Source organism: Rhinopithecus roxellana, chromosome 10 (genome assembly GCF_007565055.1).
Source record: "Rhinopithecus roxellana isolate Shanxi Qingling chromosome 10, ASM756505v1, whole genome shotgun sequence".
Lineage (NCBI taxonomy): Eukaryota > Metazoa > Chordata > Mammalia > Primates > Cercopithecidae > Rhinopithecus > Rhinopithecus roxellana.
Window position 1 is genome coordinate 13,158,928 of NC_044558.1, and position 14,839 is coordinate 13,173,766.

A 14,839-nucleotide genomic window follows, 5' to 3' on the forward strand; every position below is an offset into this window, starting at 1 on the left:
AGGAACCAATCTAGATTGGAGGAGAGCAAAGAGACATGATAACTACATCAAGTGTATGATCTTGGACTGATGAAGTAGGAAAAAGAAATGCTATGGAGACATCACTGGGGGGAACAGGAAAAACTGATGTGGTGTCAAATTACATAGCACTGTACTAATGTTAATTTCCTAAATATGCTAATTGTATTGTAGTTAGGATATAGAGGGGTTTGCTATACTACTTTTGCTTTTATTCCACCAGTTTGAAGACTTTTCAAAATAAAAAATGAAACACCTAATAGTCTCATTACAGAAAAAGAAATTTTTCTTTGATGTAAAAGAAAAACTCTCTTGGGCTGGGAGTGGTGGCTCATGCCTGTAATCCCAGCACTTTGGGAGGTCGAGGCACCTGTAATCCAAGCACTTTGGGAGGTTGAGGTGCCTGTAATCCCAGCACTTTCGGAGGGTCGAGGCACCTGTAATCCCAGCACTTTGGGAAGCTGAGTCAGGCGGATCACCTGAGGTCAGGAGTTCGAGACCAGCCTGGCCAACATGGTGAAACCCCATGTCTACTAAAAATACAAAAAAAAAAAAAAAAAAAAAAAAAAAAAGTGAGCCGAGGGCGCCTGTTATCCCAGCTACTAGGGAGGCTGAGGCAGGAGAATTGCTTGAACCTGGGAGGCGGAGGTTGCAGTGAGCCAAGATCGCACCATTGTACTCTAGCCTAGACGACAAGAGTGAAATTCCGTCTCAAAAAAGAAAAAAAAAATAGAAAAACTCTTAATGTGTTATACTTCACTTAAAAGCATATTTTCAAAAGTTAATGAGGGGCCAGGAATGGTGGCTCACACTTGTAATCCTAGCACTTTGGGAGGCCAAGGTGGGTGGATCACTTCAGGTCAGGAGTTCAAGACCAGCCTGGTCAACATGGTGAAACCCCATCTCTACTAAAAACACAAAAATTAGTCAGGTGTAGTGGCAGGTGCCTATAATCCCAGCTACTCAGGAGGCTGAGGCAGGAAAATCGCTTGAATCCAGGAGGCCGAGGTTGTAGTGAGCTGAGACTGTATGCCACTGCACTCCAGCCTAGGTAACAGAACAAGACTCTGTCTCAAAAAAAAAAAAAAAAAGTAATGAGGGTGCTATGAAACAGATCAGGCACTTAATAAATGTGCTGAAACCCAAATGAAATTCAGGTATAAGTTTTACTCAAATAATTGGTGGAATGGTAACACTGAAATGAATCTACTTATGCATATTGATATCTCCACTATTTCATATGAACTGCTTACTCAAAGGAATGATGAGGAGAATATCATGTAGGGGGAAAAATACACCTTCTAGATACAAGGCACTGTGCTAATGGCTTTACATACATTATCTTACTTAAACCTTAAGCAACCTTACAAAATATTATTTGTTCATCACCACATTTTGATGAGAAAACTGAGAAATGTAAGCACGTCATTCCAAGTCACATTGCTAACAAATGAAGAACAGAAATTCAAACCCACATCTCTTAAATTCTAAAATCAATGTGTATGTCATATGTCAGAGCCTTGATTTTTAAGGAAGAGAAAACAAAATGCTCCCTAGATTGACAACAGTAGTTGGACACTATCCAGAATGAGCGGTATAGACTAGATTAATACAGGATATAACTGTGGCCATGAGCTGTGTAACAATGTGGTCAACAACAGACTATCTATAAAATGGTGGTCCTATAAATTACAATACTGTATTGTTACTATACCTTTTCTATGTTTAGATACACAAATACTTACCATGGTGTTATGACTGCCACCACATTCAGTATAGTAGCATGCTGTACAGGTTCATAGTCCAGCAGCAATAAGCTATCTTATATAGCCTAGGTGTATAGTAGGCTGTACCATCTAGGTTTGTGTAATACATGATGTTCACACATGATGAAATCACTCAACATTTCTCAGAACATGTCCCTACTGTTAAGCAACACATGACTATATATAGGAAGGTAGACCAGACCACGTTAGAATTTTTCATTTTGGCCGGGAGCAGTGGCTCACGCCTGTAATCCTAGCACTTTGGAAGGCCGAGGCGGGCAGATCACGAGGTCAGGAGATCAAGACCATCCTGGCTAACATGGTGAAACCCCATCTCTACTAAAAATACAAAAAAATTAGCCAGACGTGGTGGCGGGTGCCTGTAGTCCCAGCTACTGGGGAGGCTGAGGCAGAAGAATGACGTGAACCCGTGACATGGAGCTTGCAGTGAGCAGAGATTGCGCCACTGCATTCCAGCCTGGGCAACAGAGCGAGACTCCATCTTGAAAAAAAAAAAAGAATTTTTCATTTTTATTCTGAGAACAACATGAAGGCACTTCAAGACTTTTAAAATTAAAGGTGATGGCCAGGTACGGTGACCCATGCTGCAAATCCTAGAACTTTGGGAGGCCAAGGCAGGAGAACTGTCTGAGTCCAGGAGTTCAAGAACAGCCTGGGCAACACAGCAAGATGCTGTCTCTAATTTTTAAAATGAAAAAATCATAATAAAATAAAATTGGAGATGAAATGACTGGTTTGTGTTTTCAGGAGGGAGAAAAAAATGCCTGCGGTTTGGGAAAAAACTAGAGGAAAACTAAAAAAATCCTAAGGCCAGGTCTTCTAAATAGGTTCTGTAAGTTGAGCAAATTCTCTCCCCGAAGCAATGAAAAAAAGACAAGATTGTCAAAACTAACCACCAAAGCCTCCAAAAACTGATCAAAGGTCATACAACAAAATGAGAAGCATTTATTCGAGAAAAATATACTGCATCTCACTAAGAACTGTGGTATTTTAGCTAGGGGCTACTCCTATCCCCATCCATACTGCTAGGTTTGTGGCATAACCATTCTACTGTGGGCAAACATGGCAGGCCATAAAGAGTGGTAGCTACCTTCCCAGGCAAGATGGGACTGACCTTATTTGGAACAACGCATGGAAAAATCTGTACCCAGGAATGTTATTAAAAGCAAGAGTGGGCTGGGCGCAGTGGTTCATGCCTGTAATCCCAGCACTTTGGGAGGCCGAGGCAGGCAGATCACGAGGTCAAGAGGTCGAGACCGTCCTGGCCAACATGGTAAAACCCTGTCTCTATTAAAAATACAAAAATTAGCTGGGCATGGTGGTGTGCACCTGTAGTCCCAGCTACTCAGGAGGCTGAGGCAGGGGAGGCTGAGGCAGGAGAATCGCTTAAACCTGGGAGGTGGAGGATGCAGTGAGTCAAGATCACACCACATAACTCCAGCGACAGAATGAGATTCTGTCAAAAAACAATACAATAATAATAATAATGTTTTCAGTGGCAGGCATCAGGAGGGCCATTATCTAAGTGATAAGTGACTCTGGTGAGGGCAAACAACAAAATAGCAAACTAGCCAGAAATCTAACAGGAAGATCCTAGGAAAAAGACTGCCAAGAAGAGCCTTAAGTGGATATTCATTCTTGGTAGTCAGGAAGGCTGTGTGCATATATAAGACTACACCAGAAAGAATATTTGCAAGCTAGTTTCTGACTGAATATGGGTCAAATTTGAAATTGCCTAAAATTTTAAGACATTCTCCAAACCATAAACAGGTCCACAGGAAAATGGGGGAACACTAACTTGCTGGTGTTTAGGAACAACCTTTAAGCAATCATTAGCTGACCACTAAGATAAGAGTGACACAGAGGCAATCCCTAGAAAGTCAGGCATAAGAAATATTTTAAAAGGAAAACAGACAACAAAATTAATCCAGGAAAGTCATTAAACAAACACACACAACAATGGCAACAAGCCCAGGGAGGGGTCAGAATCCACAATCCATATTAACTATAATATATCCATACAATGGAATACTATTCAGCAACATAAAAGAACTACTTGTCAATGACAAGGATGACTTTTTAAAATTCTGTTGAACAAAAGAAACCACACATAAAAGAGTACCTACTACGTGATCCCATTATACGAAGCTATAGATGTAAAATCACAAAAACTAATCTATGGTGATAAAAACCAGATTCACAGTTACTGGGGAGTAAGGGATTGACTGTAAAGGGGCTTAAGGCACCTTCTGAAGTGGAGAGATGAATGTTTGTCTTAGGTATATTTATCAAAGTCTATTAAACACTCAACAAAAAATGTATGAATTTTTTCCATGTAAATTCTAACTCAGTAAAGTTGCTTAAAACATGAATAAGAAACATAGACTATTTTTAAAAGTTAATTCAAAGGTAACTTTTCTTAGAAACCTTTCCCAGCTTACTAAGGCAAAGTTATTCCCTCTTACGAGCTCTTGGCACGTTTTGTTATACTATAGGACTTAATCAGAGTTTGTAGACAAATTATAAAGAACTCAAAGGTAAAGACTAGGTGTTATACCACATCACAATGACTGGCACATTGCACGTTTTTTTTTTTTTTTTAATAAAGATGAATTCAGATCTTGTGCTTTCCATTTTCAATTTCTCCTCTCACCCCCAATTCAATGCACACTGAAATGGGTAAGACACATGAGATGCTACAAGAAAAGAAAGGAAGTATAGAAGGTTAATAACCTAAGCATAGGAACAGCCAGAAACAGTGAAATGGTTTTGTGTGCATATGTCTATTACATGAATTAGATTTCTCCTCAGGATATCTTTAACGCACAAATCAACTGATATTTCCATCTTGATAGAGTAATATAGTTAAAAAAAAGTCCACAGCACAATTCATTAGCCCCCTCTCGTCTTCTCTCTATTAATACATAAAATGAAAACTACCAGTATCTTTAAACAAACAAGCGTAGAGAAGTAAAAAGTTATTTTCACTGCAGTATCTACTAACCTATACTCTGCATTGTGTGTGCAAAATGCATATACTTGAGATTACATGATACGAAGTTTGAAATGTTGCCATCGCAGGCTGGGATGACCAGAAGCAATTTGCACACTATAAAGATGGAAAATGCAATAAGAGCTATTGTCTTTTTTGTATAATTTAGGTAGGTTTCCTAACTGTAACTAATCTAAGCATTTAACTTTGTAACTCAGTGTCTAGTTTATAGTGAAATAAAATGTTACAAATGAGTGAGTCGGCCTAACAAGATTTTAGTAATGAATAAAAGTATTTGCATGCTACTATGTACCAAAGCTAATGGATAATCCCTTCATTATTCAACCTAAAAAATAAATCAAGTCATGTTTTTTCAAGGATAAGACCCAGATAAAGATTCCAACTACAATAAGTGAAACGAAGGCATTTGTCAGATGAGAACTTGATAATTTAGCATTTTTAAACAGATTACAGATGTGCCTTCATTTGCGCAAATATTTAAAATATAAAGGAATAAATTTCATCTATAAATACTACACATTTTCATTATTTGATTAACTTTTAAGTTAAAAAGCTCATTACAAATGTAACCAAGAAAGTGATTAAGACACAGAAAATTTTTTAAACAGCATTTTTTAAGTTACCAAGATATTATTCAATTTTCTTAAGGTTCTGAACACCTATTAAAGTGGTGAGCACCTATTAGGAGTTAAGCACCATGCCTGATATAGGGAATATGAAAATAAGCAAGGCAAAACTATTGACCTTACAAAATTTGCAATATAGACAAGGAGTGGCAAGTATATTGAGGAAGGTATAAACAGGAGGCTCTGAGAGTATAGAGAAGTGACTGGCAAGTCAGTGAATGTAAGAGTTGTCAATAAAACATACCAGAGAAAGTATTTTACTTAGGCAGTTGCCAAAATAGGAAATAGTGTTCCAGGAAGAGGACACAGCATATGAAGTCATGATATATTCAATAAACAGCAAGAAGATCAATAGAGCTGCAGCACACTGTGAAGTACACTGGCAATGAAAGAAATCCTACGTGTATTATTCCACTATACTAAGAAACTTGGACTCCAGTGACAATAACATTGAGGGACTGGCTAGAGGAAGAAGAAACTAGAAAAAGCCAGAAAACTGAAATATTCCAAGTAAGAACTAATGAAGGCAACAAAAGTTGAGGACTGGATCAACATGAAAGAAGAACGAGAAAGGATACTATGATGGTCCCAAGATTTGCATATGTGAATGCGTGTGTATTGGTCTCATTCAACATAACATGGAATTAGATGTGGTTTGGGATAGCAAGATGATGAGTTCAAATAAGGATGAACTGAAGTATCCTTACCTCACTGTTTCTCCTTCTGTATCCAGACCACCAGTCAACAGAATAACAGAAAAATCAGTGTAAAAATAAGTGAAAGTTGGTTAGAAAAGGTAGATAAAGTAAAAAGGATAGTAACAGTCAAAGAAGTTGGTCTACAGTAACAGGGCAAAATAAATCACAATTAGGAGTTGCATATGAAACTAAGTCAATCCAACAGTGTTGAGCCATGCTAATTCTAAGAACATTAATGTGATGTATGTAAATAACTCTGAAAGGACCTATAAAAAGCCACAGGTCCAGGCTGGGCGCGGTGGCTCAAGCCTGTAATCCCAGCACTTTGGGAGGCCGAGACGGGTGGATCACAAGGTCAGGAGATCGACACCATCCTGGCTAACACGGTGAAACCCCGTCTCTACTAAAAAATACAAAAAAAAAAAAAAACTAGCCGGGCGAGGTGGCGGGCGCCTGTAGTCCCAGCTACTCTGGAGGCTGAGGCGGGAGAATGGCGTAAACCCGGGAGGCGGAGCTTGCAGTGAGCTGAGATCCGGCCACTGCACTCCAGCCTGGGCGACAGAGCGAGACTCAAGTCTCCAAAAAAAAAAGCCACAGGTCTTCAAAAACATTTTGTTGTCATCAAATTTATTTTGGGGGAAACTTCAAAAATCTCAAATTGAAAATGCAAGCCGGGCGCGGTGGCTCAAGCCTGTAATCCCAGCACTTTGGGAGGCTGAGACGGGCGGATCACGAGGTCAGGAGATCGAGACTATCCTGGCTAACACGGTGAAACCCTGTCTCTACTAAAAAAATAAAAGAAAAGAAAAGAAAAAGAAAATGCAGCCAGTGAAAATAGTTCCGATTTTAATGTGAAAAAGAAAAGTGTCGTGTAAAATTCACACCCTTCTTGTTACTAATCCCTGAACTTGATTCCTGACCCCATGTTCCTACCTTACTCTAGTTAGATTAGGCTTTAAGTGAAGAGGAGTTTGAAGAATTTACGGATTTCTGCTTCCTAATAGAAGTGAAAAGAAAAAAAGAATTGTGAAGAAATCGGACATACTTCTACACTTCCCCTCTACTTGATCATGTGTTGGTATCGTATTTTTAAAATAAGTAGAAATTAATAAAAGAGGATAGTGAAAGCATTCATGTTAGCAGGTTGGTTTCTGTGATTGTTTTTACAGAGAACATAAGAGTAAACAGATAAAAGAGTCTGGGCCGGGTGCAGTGGCTCACACCTGTAATCCCAGCACTTTGGGAGGCCGAGATGGGCGGATAATGAGGTTAGCATTTTGAGACCAGCCTGCCCAACATGCTGAAACTCCAAACCCCATCTTGACTAAAAATACAAAAAGTAGTTGGGCATGGTGGCAGGCACCTGTAATCCCAGCTACTTGAGAGGCTGAGGCAGGAGAATCGCTTGAACTTGGGAGGTGGAGGTTGCAGTGAGCCAAGATCATCCCACTGCACTCCAGTCTGGGCAACAGACCAACACTCCATCTCAAAAAAAAGAGAGTCTGGAATGGAATTAGATATACATGGTTTGGGATGGTAAGATGATGAGTTCAAATATGGATGAACTAAAGCATCCTAACCTCACTGTTTTTCCTTCTGTATCCAGAGTAGGGATGGCTATGTCATCCCATGTTTTCACCTGTCCCTCAATAGGGATAATAATTCTACTTAATTACTTGCTTGTGACAGTATGCATCACCATGAAATTCTGAATGTATAAACTGGTTGCCCCGGAGAAAATAAGAACCTCATGAACAGCCTTAAGCACCCAGTCTAGTTGATTAGTTTTAAATAGTGGACATAACGCAAAGAATATATTTAATTCATAAATAATATTGGTAAACCATTACTAGAAGTTAAAGATTATAACCTGAAAGCGGGTAACAGATTATATCAATTTAATTCCCAACGATCATCAAAGAAAATGCTAATAATTTTTCAAAATTGCTGTTATACGTCTTTCCTCTTTCCAAAGAATCAAAGGTGACACATTTTGAGCGCCTCTAAGTTTAATAAAAATGAAATATTAACTGTCAGGAATGCCCCTCTTTAAGCACACTCTCTCCTCCGTGCTCCTGCATGTTGTTCTGATACTATGCTCCAGGTACAAACTACATCTCTGTACATTTCAAATGCAGTATTAGGACTGTTTATCCACATGTTTTCCACCACTCTAGATTCCAGGTCCTTGAGAATAAGAACCTTGTTTTATTTTTTGTTGCATCCCCTATCCTAAAACAATCTAGCATAATGCCAAGTACACAGTCAGCACTCAAATACTTAATAATGGTCTGCATTCACCTGCTCGTGGGACATCTTGTATCTGTCTTATTAACAAGGCCATATCCTTGAAAAACACAGGTAAAATTTCATTTTACTGATTACCATTATTATTCTGCTATGCTCCAGTTACGAGCTGCTTTTCTCTGAATGTGCAAAAGCATGAAGAGAACCTGGCACATAATATTTCTACGGACTAAAAATTATTACCCACTTTCACACCTTGTCCCTCTAGCCAACAACTGCTCAGCTAACAAGCAGCACCCTAAAATAGCGCCTCCCCACCGCCTCTCTGCCAAGTAAAAGTGAATACTCTCTCCTTTGTGTCCCCACCATACAGATGTCCATAGCAACACTTATGAAGTTTTACTGGTTTATTTATGATTCTATATAATCAATCTCTTTATATATTTTGCAACTAGTTTGTCTCAGAAGGTATACTACAATATCCTGTCACTCAAATCTGGAAGCTATATATGCTTCACTGACTTTTTCATTAAATGGTCTCATAGAGAGAATTTTATTTTTTTAAGGTAAATTTATTTCAGTCATGCTTTATGAGAACTTCAACTACCTTTTCTAACAAATACATCAAAATTAGTTTCTGAGGAAAATTTTGTCCTTGACCTTGAGAATTCTTGATCTTGAGAATCAGAACTTATCCAGCTCACCTCACCTGCTTTCACTGAATTGCACTTTGCCTGGATGCTGCAGCGACAAATGCTAAAGAAATGTGTCACTGTGGATATTATAGAGATGTTGTTGAATATGTTTTTCATTGTATCACATAGCAGCTTCTTTAGAGGACTAATAGGAAGAAACTGGTTTCATCACCTGGAGTAAAGATTTTTTTCAGTGAACAGCTTTTATCTAAAGGACATTTACTCATACCTGATACTTTCTTCCCTAAAGAATTTGGCTTAAAATCAAATGTGTGTGGAAGTATAATGGAATTAATGGCATATGTTTTGGTATACGAATTTTCACTCCTGGTCTCATCTTACATTTATACTCATATTCACATCTCATTTTTAAAATTTTATTTTATAAAATTAACACATTTATTTATTTTGCATCTTTTTTTCTATCTTCCTAAAACATCTTAAATCCTTTTAGAGACAAAAGTAGGAAAAACATTTACTATTTTTTTCAGTTTAGCTATTGGGGATTCAGCATTTTTCTTATTAATTTGTATGCACTTCTTATATATCAAGGCTAACTCTACGTCTATTATTAATATATCTGTTACAAATATTTTTCTTTGTCTTTTTTTGCTTGAATCAAAATTTGGTTGACTCAATATTTTTCTTTGCAATCTCTTCCATTGCTTTCATGCTTAAAAAGCCCTTCTCTCTTCAAAGATTAAACATTCACGTTTTCATTCGATGTTTAAGTTTTCACTTAAAAATTTTTATCCGTCTAAAATGTATCTGAAGTATGACATGAGATACTGATATAAACTGATTTTTTCTTTCCTAACGGTAAATTCTTCTAGTATGAAGTCCCTTCCCTCTTGATTCCCACTCCTTTGATCACATTATAAATTGCAACGTACAGTAAATTTTCCTCATCTATTGGTTTAACATCTATTTTTTTATACCAATGATGTCTCACAGATTTAATATTAGCTCTATTAATACCAATCTTGGATAATCATGTGACCATAGTTTTAATTTTCATCTGCAAAATGAATACTTCACTAGGGGATGTAAGGATTAAAATAAGATACTTTATATAAAATAAAAATATCTTTCCTACTGGCTTTGACCCTTCTGCTCTGATCTGTTTGCAGGACAGTTCTTCACATTTATCTTCTCTTAGACTTTTACCATTACACACCCCCATGGGGTCATTTAGTAATCTAAACTCCCTGCTGATGAGAGGTGACCATGTGCTTGCAGCCCTCTCTCGGCGCCTCCTCGGCCTCTGCACCCACTCTGGTGGCGCTTGAGGAGCCCTTCAGCCTGCCACTGCATTGTGGGAGCCCCTCTCTGGGCTGCCTGAGGCCGGAGCCAGTTCCCTCCACTTGCAGGGAGGTGTGGAGGGAGAGGCACGCATGGGAACCCAGGCTTTGTGAGGTGTTCACAGGCCAGCGCGAGTTCCAGCGGGCTCGGGCTTGGCAGCCCCGCACTTGGAGAGGCCGGCCAGCGCCACCGCCGGCCCACGGCAGCAAGGGGCTTAGCACCTGGGCCAGCAGCTGCGGAGGTTGTGCAGGGTCCCCCAGCACTGCCGGCCTGCATGCATCTCAAATTCTCACCGGGCCTCAGCCGCCTCCCTACGGGGCAGGGCTCGCAGCCCTGCAGCCCGCCATGCCCAAACCAGCTCCCCCATTCACCCCCAACCATGGTGGGTTCCTGTGTGGTGGGTTCCCACTTGGCTGGAGCCTCCCCGAAAAGCACCCTCCAGGGTGCTGGGTCCCATCAACCGCCCAGGGCCTGAGGAGTACAGGTGTATTGCGCAGGACTGGCAGGCAGCTCGGCCCACGGCCCCAGTGCAAGCTCCACTAGGTGAAGCCAGCTGGGCTCCTGAATCTAGTGGGGACTTGGAGAACTTTTATGTCTAGCTAAGGGATTATAAATACACCAATCAGCACTCACTGTCTAGCTCAGGGTTTGTAAATACACCAATCAGCACTGTGTCTAGCTCAGGATTTGTAAATACACCAATCAATATCGGTATCTAGCTAACCTAGTGGGGACTTAGAGAACTTTTATGTCTAGCTATAGGATTGTAAATGCATCAATCAGCACTCTGTCAAAATGAACCAATCAGTTCTCTGTAAAGTGGCCCAATCAGCTCTCCATAAAATGGACCAATCAGCAGGGTGTGGATGGGGCCAGATAAGGGAATAAAAGCAGGCTGCCCCAGCTAGAGGCAACCCCCTTGGGTCCCCTTCCACACTGTGGAAGGTTTGTTCCTTCCCTATTTGCAATAAATCTTGTCGCTCACTCTTTGGGTCCACGCTGCCTTTATGAGCTGTAACACTGTGAAGGTCTGCAGCGTCACTCCTGAAGCCAGCGAGACCATGAACCCACCAGAAGGAAGAAACTGCAGACACACATCTTCAAGAACTGTAACACTCACCGCGAGGGTCTGCGGCTTCATTCTTGAAGTCAGTGAGACTAAGAACCCACCAATTCTGGACACACTACTTCCTATTTTATAACAATAACCAAGAAGCTAAGTAGCACCCCACTCTCAAAATACATTTTCAAAAATATGTCATAAGTAAAAGAATATTGGATGCAGGTATATTACAAGAGAAAATTTAGGACAAAATAGCATTTACGCAACAAAAAAAAAGGAAATTTTCCTTTATTCTTTAACAAAACATCTCAGTTAATATTTGCAAGCACTGAATACAAACACTTCCTTTATGTTAAACCTAACACCCCCTTATACAGTAAAGATAAGCTTCCTTTTCATAACAGGTGAATACAATGTGCCATTCAAAGGCCCACTCAGCTTACTAAAAACCCATTCTTCAGATATCTCATAAATCAACTATGTTATATAGTAAGAATCTGAAGTCTTTAATCATCAAAAACACATTCCTGCAAAATAAATACATAAGCTTAATTCTTAAAAGGCAAAAGCTTAAAATTCATGATCTCATTTGTAAAATATGCTAAGACTAATCTTTTGGTTGCATTTATTTGAAATTTCTAACTCATGTGAGAACTTTTTCCTTGAACTATCAGAGCCTATTTCTGTAAGCAAGCATAGAAAAAACAGTTTTCCTGGTTGGGGGAATATGGAATGAGTTTTCTCCATTTGAAACCAATCCATTACTTCCCTAGATAATTTTTTGGATAAACATAGAAGTTGACCCTTCTGGTCTTAAAGCTTGAATCTTATATTTGTTTTATCTGAGTTCCTTCCTCAGGAAATGACCTTTAGGTCTCTCAAAGTATCAAAGAAATGAAACTCACCAGATCACCACATCCAGACAGACAATAAGATGCTAGACAACTCATTAATCATGATTGCTTCCTCCGCCCACCTTAGTTCCTGTTTCTTTTACATTTCTTCCCTGCTATGTGAACCCTTCGTTTTAGTCACTCAGGGAGATGGATTTGAGACGGAGCTCCCATCTTCTTGGCTGCAGCACCCAGTTGAAGCCTTCTTCCTTGGCAATACTTGTCTCAGTCACTGGCTTTCTCTGCAGTGAGTAGCATGACCTAGACCAAACCCCTGAGGTTTTGGTAACTCATTTTTATTTGCAGTTTCTGACATCCTTACGAATAAACGTAAAGTTAACATTTTTACAAACACTTCCTAATAAGCGCAAGTTTGAGAAGGGAGGGACATCACACGGAAATAAAATATCACAGGTTCTCCCACTGACCCCTGAGATTTGAGGGGATAGCAAACTGTGCAGAAATAATGAAAAAAAAAAAAAAAGGTAATAAAAATAGTCTGATAAAAACAGTACTGTTGTTTACTATTACTAAAGGCCTTAATCAGTAAAGACTAAGTTTTTTTTTTATTATTTTTTCTTGAGGCGGAGTTTCACTCTTGTTGCCCAAGCTGAAGTGCAATAGCACGATCTCGGCTCACTGCAACCTCTGCCTCCGGAGTTCAAGCAATTCTCCTGCCTCAGCCTCTCAAGCAGCTGGAATTACAGGCACCCACCACCACGTCCAGCTAATTTGTTGTATTTTTAGTAGAAACAGGGTTTCACCATGTTGGCCAGGCTGGTCTCAAACTTCTGACCTCAGGTGATCCACCTGCCTCGGATTCCCAAAGTGCTGGGATTACAGGCGTGAGCCACCGCCCCTGGCCAAGGACTAAGATTTAAGATTTCAGCAGTGTTTTCAGGTATTAAAGATCAGAGTTTTCTTTTAAGAATCTATCTGTGGCCGGGCGTGGTGGCTCATGTCTGTAATCCCAACACTTTGAGAGGCCGAGGGGGGCGGATGACCTGAGGTCAGGAGTTCGAGACCAACCTGGCTAACATGGTGAAACCCTGTCTCTACTAAAAATACAAAAATTAGCCAGGCATGGTGGTGAGCACCTGTAACCCCAGCTACCTGTGAAGTTGAGGCAGGAGAATCCCTTGAACCCAGAAGGCAGAGGTTGCAGGGAGCCAAGATCTGGCCACTGCGCTCTAGCCTAGGCGATGAGAGTGAAACTCTGTCTCAAAAAAAAAATAATCTATTTGTGTGACAGACTAATATAACTGCCTAATTGCTTCATCTTTTTCAAAAATCTTCAAAGCGGTTATGGTCTTCTACACCTCTCCTCTACTCCTATTCGCTGAAACAGACTTTCACTTCACTTTCTTCTGTCTTAATTAAATCCACCCACACACACACACAAACAGGGAGAAGAGAGAAAGATTTGGAGACTACTCTATCATAAGCCAAAACCTATTAGATTTCTGAATGTCCTGGATCTTCCAGCACATTTCAAAGTGACTTTGTTACCCACAATGGCCATAATGCAACATTGTTTTATAATGATTTAAAATTGAAATTTTAAATATGAGGGCCTGAAAACAATGTGAATAGTATTTGAGAAGAGAAGACAAATCCAAGAGCTACTTAGAAGGCAGAATAAACAAGAATTGGTAACTGATTGAATGTGAGGAGTGAGGAAGTTGGGGGGCTAGAATGACTCAGGATTTTTAGTTTCTGCAACCAAGTTAGGTAGAATGACGGTTGTTCACAAATTCTGGTATTTTGTTACAGGGTTTTCTTGGATGTGATCTTCTCTCTGTACTTTAAAAAAAAAAAAAAAAAAAGCCTTGTTAAAGATGGTTTTCTCAAGCCCCAATAAAACTAATGGATAATCCAAACAGCCTCTTTCCAGACTTCCCATCCCCTACCCTTAAGGCCCTTTTCCATAATACTCTGAAATTAATGATTGTATTAACCACCACATCCCCCCCAACACGCCCCTCCCCCACCCCCCGCAATCTAGGGTTACGTAGTTTCCTTACTTTTCAGCATGAATCCCAAACTTCTTAGCATGACATATAAGAGCCTTTCTAATTTGTTTCTCTGCTTTTGGTTCCTCATTTCTCATGGCTCTAGTATCCCGCCTATTGCTACCAGACTGCCTTTCATAAAATACAGTATCATGTAAACACGAATCCTTTATGACTGGGGTCCCCAACCTCCAGGCCAGAGACCACTACCAGTTCATGGCCTTTTAGGAACCAGGTCACACAGTAGGAGGTGAGCAGCAGGCAAGTGAGCAAAGCTTCATCTGTATTTACAGCAGCTCCCTATCGTTCGTATTACCGCCTGAGCTCCACCTCCTGTCAGATCAGTGGAGGTATTAGATTCTCATAGGAGCACAAACCTTATTGTGTACTGCACATTGCGAGGGATCTGGGTTGCATGTTCCTTGTAAGAATCTAATGCCTGATGATCTGTCACTGTTTCCCATCACCCCTAGATGAGACCATCT

At 40.0% G+C, this 14,839-nt stretch overlaps 1 protein-coding gene across 2 annotated transcripts in view; it reads right to left on the reverse strand.

Moving 5' to 3' along the window:
- The window catches only part of LRP6 (LDL receptor related protein 6), a 157,940-nt gene that overhangs the window by 90,537 nt on the left and 52,564 nt on the right, over positions 1 to 14,839 (reverse strand). The window lies entirely within an intron of this gene.